Source organism: Mus musculus, chromosome 3 (assembly GCF_000001635.26).
Source record: "Mus musculus strain C57BL/6J chromosome 3, GRCm38.p6 C57BL/6J".
Classification (NCBI taxonomy): domain Eukaryota; kingdom Metazoa; phylum Chordata; class Mammalia; order Rodentia; family Muridae; genus Mus; species Mus musculus.
In genome coordinates, this window is record NC_000069.6 from 94,751,747 (window position 1) to 94,758,235 (window position 6,489).

Genomic DNA, 6,489 nt, shown 5'->3' on the forward strand with positions numbered 1-6,489 from the left:
TCAAGAGAAAGAAGAGAGCTCTTGCTTTTGCTCTTTCTCCTGCCTTCCTGCTCCCTCTGTCCCCACTCCCTGCCCCCCCCCCTCACTGCATACTCTTGGCCCTTGGCCAGCCTGTACCACCACCACCACCACCCGCCTTTCTCTGCCTCTATTATCCTCTTAATTCCCCCCATGCCCTGAATAAACTCTATTCTTTATTCTACACGAAGGAAGGAAGGAAGGAAGGAAGGAAGGAAGGAAGGAAGGAAGGAAGGAAGGGGAAGGAGAAGGGGAAGGGAAGGGAAGGGAAGGGAAGGGAAGGGAAGGGAAAAAAAAGGAAGGAAGGAAGGAAGGAAGGAAGGAAGGAAGGGAAGGGAAGGGAAGAGAAGAGGAGAGGGTCCATTAACCATCAACGTCACTGTGAAAAATCAGCCCTCTTGACTAGCAAAGGTCACTCAGCAATCCATCCTGGATCTCCCCACGGTGCCCCACTGGCAGATATTACAGGTCCTGTAATATCAGGGAAAGGGGAATAAGCAGATAAGAATAAACAAATGCCAATATGAGAAGGAATAAAAATTGACCAAAGTCAGGACAGGCGTAGTGACACATGCTTACAATCCTTGCATTTTGGAGATTGAGGCAGGAGGATCACAGCAAATCTGTGGCCATTCTGGGCAACATGAGCTCTAGGCTAGCCTTGGTACAATGTGAGACATTGCCTCAGGTGGGGTGGGGGTAGGTAGAGATAAAGACCAGGCAGTGGGTAAAGTGCTTGCTATACAAGCATGATGATAACCAGAGTATAGATCCCCAGAGACTGAGAAAGACATCCTGATGTCAGCATCTGCCCTCTACATATAACCGTACTGACACACAGCATCCTCAGATTTCCTCCACCCTAGGCTTGGGTGCCCAGATCCAGTTAGGACAATCCAGAGTACACCAGTGGCAAACAGAGAATAAAACTAACATCTGAGCACTAACCCCGTGCCAAACACTGTGTTTAATGTTGCCTGCATATTATCTTACTTAATCCTCATAATGATCTTATGAGAAGGCATGATTATTGTCTCCTCTTACATATGAGGAAACTGAGAATGAAGAAATTAGTTATCAAAGTGCTCTGGCAAAGCATTTAGTCAGACTCACAGTTATGCAGCTTTTTTTCTTTACTTTTAATTATTAATTTATTTTGAGACAAGTTCTCATGTATCCCACACTGGCCTTGAACTCCCTGACTAATCTTCTGACTGCTGGGATTACAGGCATGTGCCACTACACCCAGTTTGCACAGTCTGATCCAATCCAGGGCTAGTGGATGCCAGGCAAGCAACCTAACAGCCCCAGATTCATGCTGTCAAGCACAATCCTATTAATGGGGATCATGGGTTAACTAAAAATTCTGATTACACTGCAGTCACAAGAAAGGAATTTGTAAAAAATAAAAAAAATTTTAAAAAAAGGGAGGGGATATTAACCTTCCTCTAATTCCTACAATAGGAGCCAATGACTGCCTAGAACTGACAAAAACAAAGCTAAAACAGAAGGCACAGCTCTGCAGTAGAACACCTCCTTAGCATGCATGAGGCCCCAGATTCAATTCTCCATGCTTCCTGTTTCCCCAGTGGAGAATAGGTGTGGACTGGGCTGGGGTATAGCTCAATTAGAGGCTTGCCTGCCATGCCCAAAGTTCTAGTTTTGACCTGCACCACCACATAAATCAGCCACATTGTCAAATGGTTGCAACCTTAGGAATCAGGAGAAGGCAGGAAAATCAGAAGTTTAAAGATATCAACATTGGGTGTGAGACAGCCTCAATACAAGAACTGATGAAAAGGGGAGGAGAGGAAGGAGAGGAATAGGAACTAACTAAATGGAGCAGTAAAAAAGGTGTCTGCTGCTAGACCTGATGCCATGACTCACGTGGTAGGAGAGAATGGACTTCCCTGACGTGTCTTTTGACTTCTACACATGTGCGTGGCATGCCTGTGCTACTGCCCCCAAGTAAACAACTGCAATTTTCAAAAGAGAAAAGAAACACGCTACTATAAGTATTTTATTTAGAAACAGAGGTTTGCACCAGAACAAACAGCCAAGATTTCAAAGTGGCCACTTCCATGTAGCAGAACTTAGAAGTAGAGAACACATACATTCCTTCAAAAAACATTTGATATTAGTTTTGTTTTTAAAATCATGTACAAGAGCAGGATGTGTGTGGCATGGTGGCCCATGCTGAAATCTGAGCACTTGGGAGGTAGAGAGGGAGCAGGTGTTTAATGTTAGCTTGGGGTACAGGAGATCTTGTCTCAAAATGCCAAAAAATAAATACACACTATGTACAAGTATTCTTTACATTATATTATTTGTTTATTTAATATGTACGGCACATGTATATATGTATACCACATACACGCTTGGTGCCCATGGAGGTTAAAAAAGGGTACCTGATCTCCTGGAAATGAAATTGTGGATGGTTGTTAGCTACTATGTGGATGCAGAAAATCATACCAGGGTCTCTCTGTAACAGTAACTAGTGCCTAGAACAACTGGGCCATCTCTCTATCCCTCTAACATATATTCTTTCCCTTTAAAAAGTCAAAGGAGGGGCTGGTGAGATGGCTCAGTGGGTAGGAGCACCCGATTGCTCTTCTGAAGGTCCAGAGTTCAAATCCCAGCAACCACATGGTGGCTCACAACCATCTGTAACGAGATCTGACACCCTCTTCTGGTGTGTCTGAAGACAGCTACAGTGTACTTACATGTAATAAATAAATCTTAAAAAAAAAAAAAAAAAAAAAAAAAGTCAAAGGAAAGCCGGGCGTGGTGGCGCACGCCTTTAATCCCAGCACTCGGGAGGCAGAGTCAGGCGGATTTCTGAGTTCCAGGCCAGCCTGGTCTACAAAGTGAGTGCCAGGACAGTCAGGGCTTCACAGAGAAACCCTGTCTCAAAAAACAAAACAAAACTACAACAACAAAAAAGTCAAAGGGAGGGAGAAAATGAGGGAGCGAAGGAGAAGGCAGGCAGAGGTCACCCACGCAGACTCCATGTGGCCATGTGCTCCTTTATACACTGCCTCCACGGTCCCCCACTGGTGACATCTGGCTTTGCTCTGGAGCATGTCATCCTTCACTAGACAATCTTCTAACCCTGCCAATCAAGGACCCCTGCCCATTCCTACTTAAGGATAATCTCAGGGGACAATGGCCCCTTTCCCTGGAATCTCAGGATGGCAAAATGACCTGAACTGGCCAGAATCATCCAGAAGCAGGGATCATCCACATTACTGTCCTGGACTGCCTCGGTTCGGACCTTTTAATTGAAGCTTTCCTTTAACTTCTAGGCCCTGATCTTTTCCTTCTAGTAAACTCCTCTTTAGCTAGCTAGGTTACTTTCTGCTGTTTACTTTAGCCAAAGGAAGGTAACAGGATTGTCTAATGGGTTTGAGATTTATTTGTACTTTATATGCCAATATAACTTACCAATGTCACTTTTAAACAAATACTTTTGACATTAAAATACACTTTACAACCAGATAAGGTGGTCTGCACCTTAAATCCCATTAAACATACATACAGCTGACACAAAGCTTTTGTCAGAAAGACTATCCTCGCCATCGCTCTGGGCATGTTAGTTATTATTATTGGTTTTTAAATGCCATTTCTCCTCCATTAAAGTTTTTGTTTTGAAACAAAGTCTTTCTATGTAGTCATGGCTGGCCTGAAATTTACTATGTAGACCAGGCTAGCCTCAAACTCACAGAGATCCATCGACTTCTGCTGTCCAAGTTTTGGGATTAAAGGCTTTTACCACTATGCCCAGCATTTCCACTATGTTTTTTGTTTGTTGCTAAGTAACAGGAATAAAAACAGCTGATTATGGAAGAAAAAGGCACTCCCAATAAACAAAGATGGGGTTGGAGATATATATAGCTCAGTTAGATAAATGCTTGTCTAGTGTGGCCAAAGACCTGGGTTCGACTCCCAGCACCACATAAATCAGTTGATTCATTTCCTAACTCACATCTTTTGCACCCTCACTGACCATGCTCAATGGAATGAGTAAATGACTGACGACACGACAGGTTCCCAGGGACTGTCCAGAGCCTTAAATTCTATTTAGAGGTTGGCTCAGAGGAGAAGAATCTAGGACAAAGCCTGCCTCCTGACTGACTGATTGTTTACTCTCTGTCCTTCTTCAAGAGCCCAGGAATGTCTCCAAGAGTAAACCAGGCAAGGGTTATTTCATTCCTGGCTTTATCATAAAATAAGTCTCTCTCTCTCTCTCCCTCTTTTGTTTTTTTCCCAAGACATGGTTTCTCTGTGTAGCCTTGGCTGTCCTGGAACTCACTCTGTAGACCAGGCTGGCCTCAAATTCAGAAATCCACCTGCCTCTGCCTCCCAAGTGCTGGGATTAAAGGTGTGCGCCACCACCACCTGGCCATAAAATAAGTCTCAAGACTAGTCTGTCTCCCCTCTGACATATTGCTATTTTCTACCTCTGCTTTCTGTCCCAACAAACAAGAAAGAAAAGCATCAAGGGACAGCAACAGGTGACATATCCTTCTCTGTACTGCCAGGATTGTGGTTTTAAAGATCCTTCTTCTATATGAGGTGGGTCTTTTTTCTAAGTCTAAAAGAAGCCCATGGGTCTAGAGAGATGGCTCAGTGGTTAAGAGAACTGCCTGCTCTTCCAGAGGTTCTGAGTTCAATTCCCAGCAAACACATGGTGGCTTACAACCATCTGTAATGAGATCTGACGCCTTCTTCTGATGTGTTTGAGGACAGCTACAGTTTATGCATATAAATACAATAAATACTTCTTCTTTTTTTGTTTTTAAAGCCCATGACGCCTTTTATTCATTCCATGTTCTTTCCCTGACTCAACCATTCCAAAGCACCAAGAGCATTGAGCACTTGAGGCTGGGACAATAGGGTATGACTAGTTGGTTGGCTGAACTTTGGTTTTGTTTATCTGATTTGGTCAACCTCTCTTACCTGGGGTAGGTTGGGGGGGTGGGCTGGGCTTTGGGCAATGTCAAGACTTGTAATGTGGAAGAAACATTCATATTTCTAGGCAAAAATGTCAAGGGAACAGTGAACAGACTTCAATGATCACCTGTACTCTGAACTTCTAATGAGCACCTATTCTACAACTATTCTTTGAAGAGCCATAATCAGGCTGTAGCTGAGTTAGCTTTGCCTCAAGGACATGCTGAGACAGGCAGGCGCATAGGAATCACATGGGGCGGGGGGGGGGGGGGGGGGGGGGGGAGGGCGCACAAACTCCCCATCACTTTGGCTCTCATTTCATTCTCCCACAACAACTTGGAAATTAATTAGCACAGATCTATGGTGTATTTGGATCCCCCAGCAACGCCTAGAAACATACAGCATCAAATTACAGGCCTTTCCCTCTGGAGAGAAAAAAAATCATGTGGTCAGTTGAGGGTGGCATAAAGGGAGTGAGGGAGTGAGGAGGGCATAAGGGGAGCAGGGCAGACTGGATTGCACTGGAGAACGCCCCCTCTCTCTTCCTAACCCACTCCAGGTGGGTTCAGGTCTCCACCGGAGTTCCGAGGCACCCCCTTCATCCCCTACCGGGACTTGGCATCTGGACATGGAAGCAAAACCAAGGAAGCTACTGGCTGGCCAAAAGGGGGTTGGAGATCAGAAAAGCAAGTTTTTTAAAAAAAAAAAAAAAAAAAAAGGAGAAATCCAAAAGAGGTGACCATCGAGTGGAGAGCCCCATACATCCTCTGGGCGAAAGGTAAAATCTGGGACCAATTTCTTAGTTGTCTGAGACCTATCCCGCCCACCCAAGCTCTCCCCTCTCTTTTCCCACCCCTAGGATTCGACCCTCTGCCCCCTTTCCTAGTTAAAGGATCGCCATCACAGAAGGCTTTGAAGGGGTTCTGAGGCCATCGGGAAACGCGGAAAGGCGTAACACACCTGGGCCGGCGCAACGTCCGAAACAGCGCAGGGATCCGGTCCCTCGAGCGTCTTCCACGACCCAATCTAGCTGCCCACGAGACGCCTGAGTAACGCGCCCCATGCCCGAGCCGGGGCTACAGTGTCCGCGCCAAGGACAGGACCTCCCCAGCCCTGGAGCTGCCAGTGTTTCGTCCTGTGCTTCCCACTCCACAGTCCGCCACAGGGCAAAGGAAAAAGCCCACGGAGCGACGCGGGGCTGACCGCACTGAGCCCGGCGTCAGGTGAAATGGGCTACCTGAGCCTGAGGCACGCGAGCGGCGGAGCTGGAAAGCCACTGTGCCTGAGTGGGAAGGCGGGGTGAAGGTGACGACCTACCGCGGTCTGGCTCTCCGGGTGCACGTCCACCAAGGTACACCAGTTCCGCGTCCCGTTCATCTTCACGCGGAGGTCGTATGAGCTTCCTCAACTCCGAGGTCCCGGGGAAACTAGGCCCGCAGGCGGGTGCGCGCGTGGAACCGCCCCCTAGTATAGGCGCGTCGGGGGCGGGGCTGAAGATGGGCCACGCCCAGGGCGGTA

At 46.7% G+C, this 6,489-nt stretch overlaps 1 pseudogene; it reads right to left on the reverse strand.

Annotated features, from left to right (window-relative positions):
* The window catches only part of Gm15264 (predicted gene 15264), a 38,162-nt pseudogene extending 31,726 nt beyond the window's left edge, over positions 1–6,436 (reverse strand).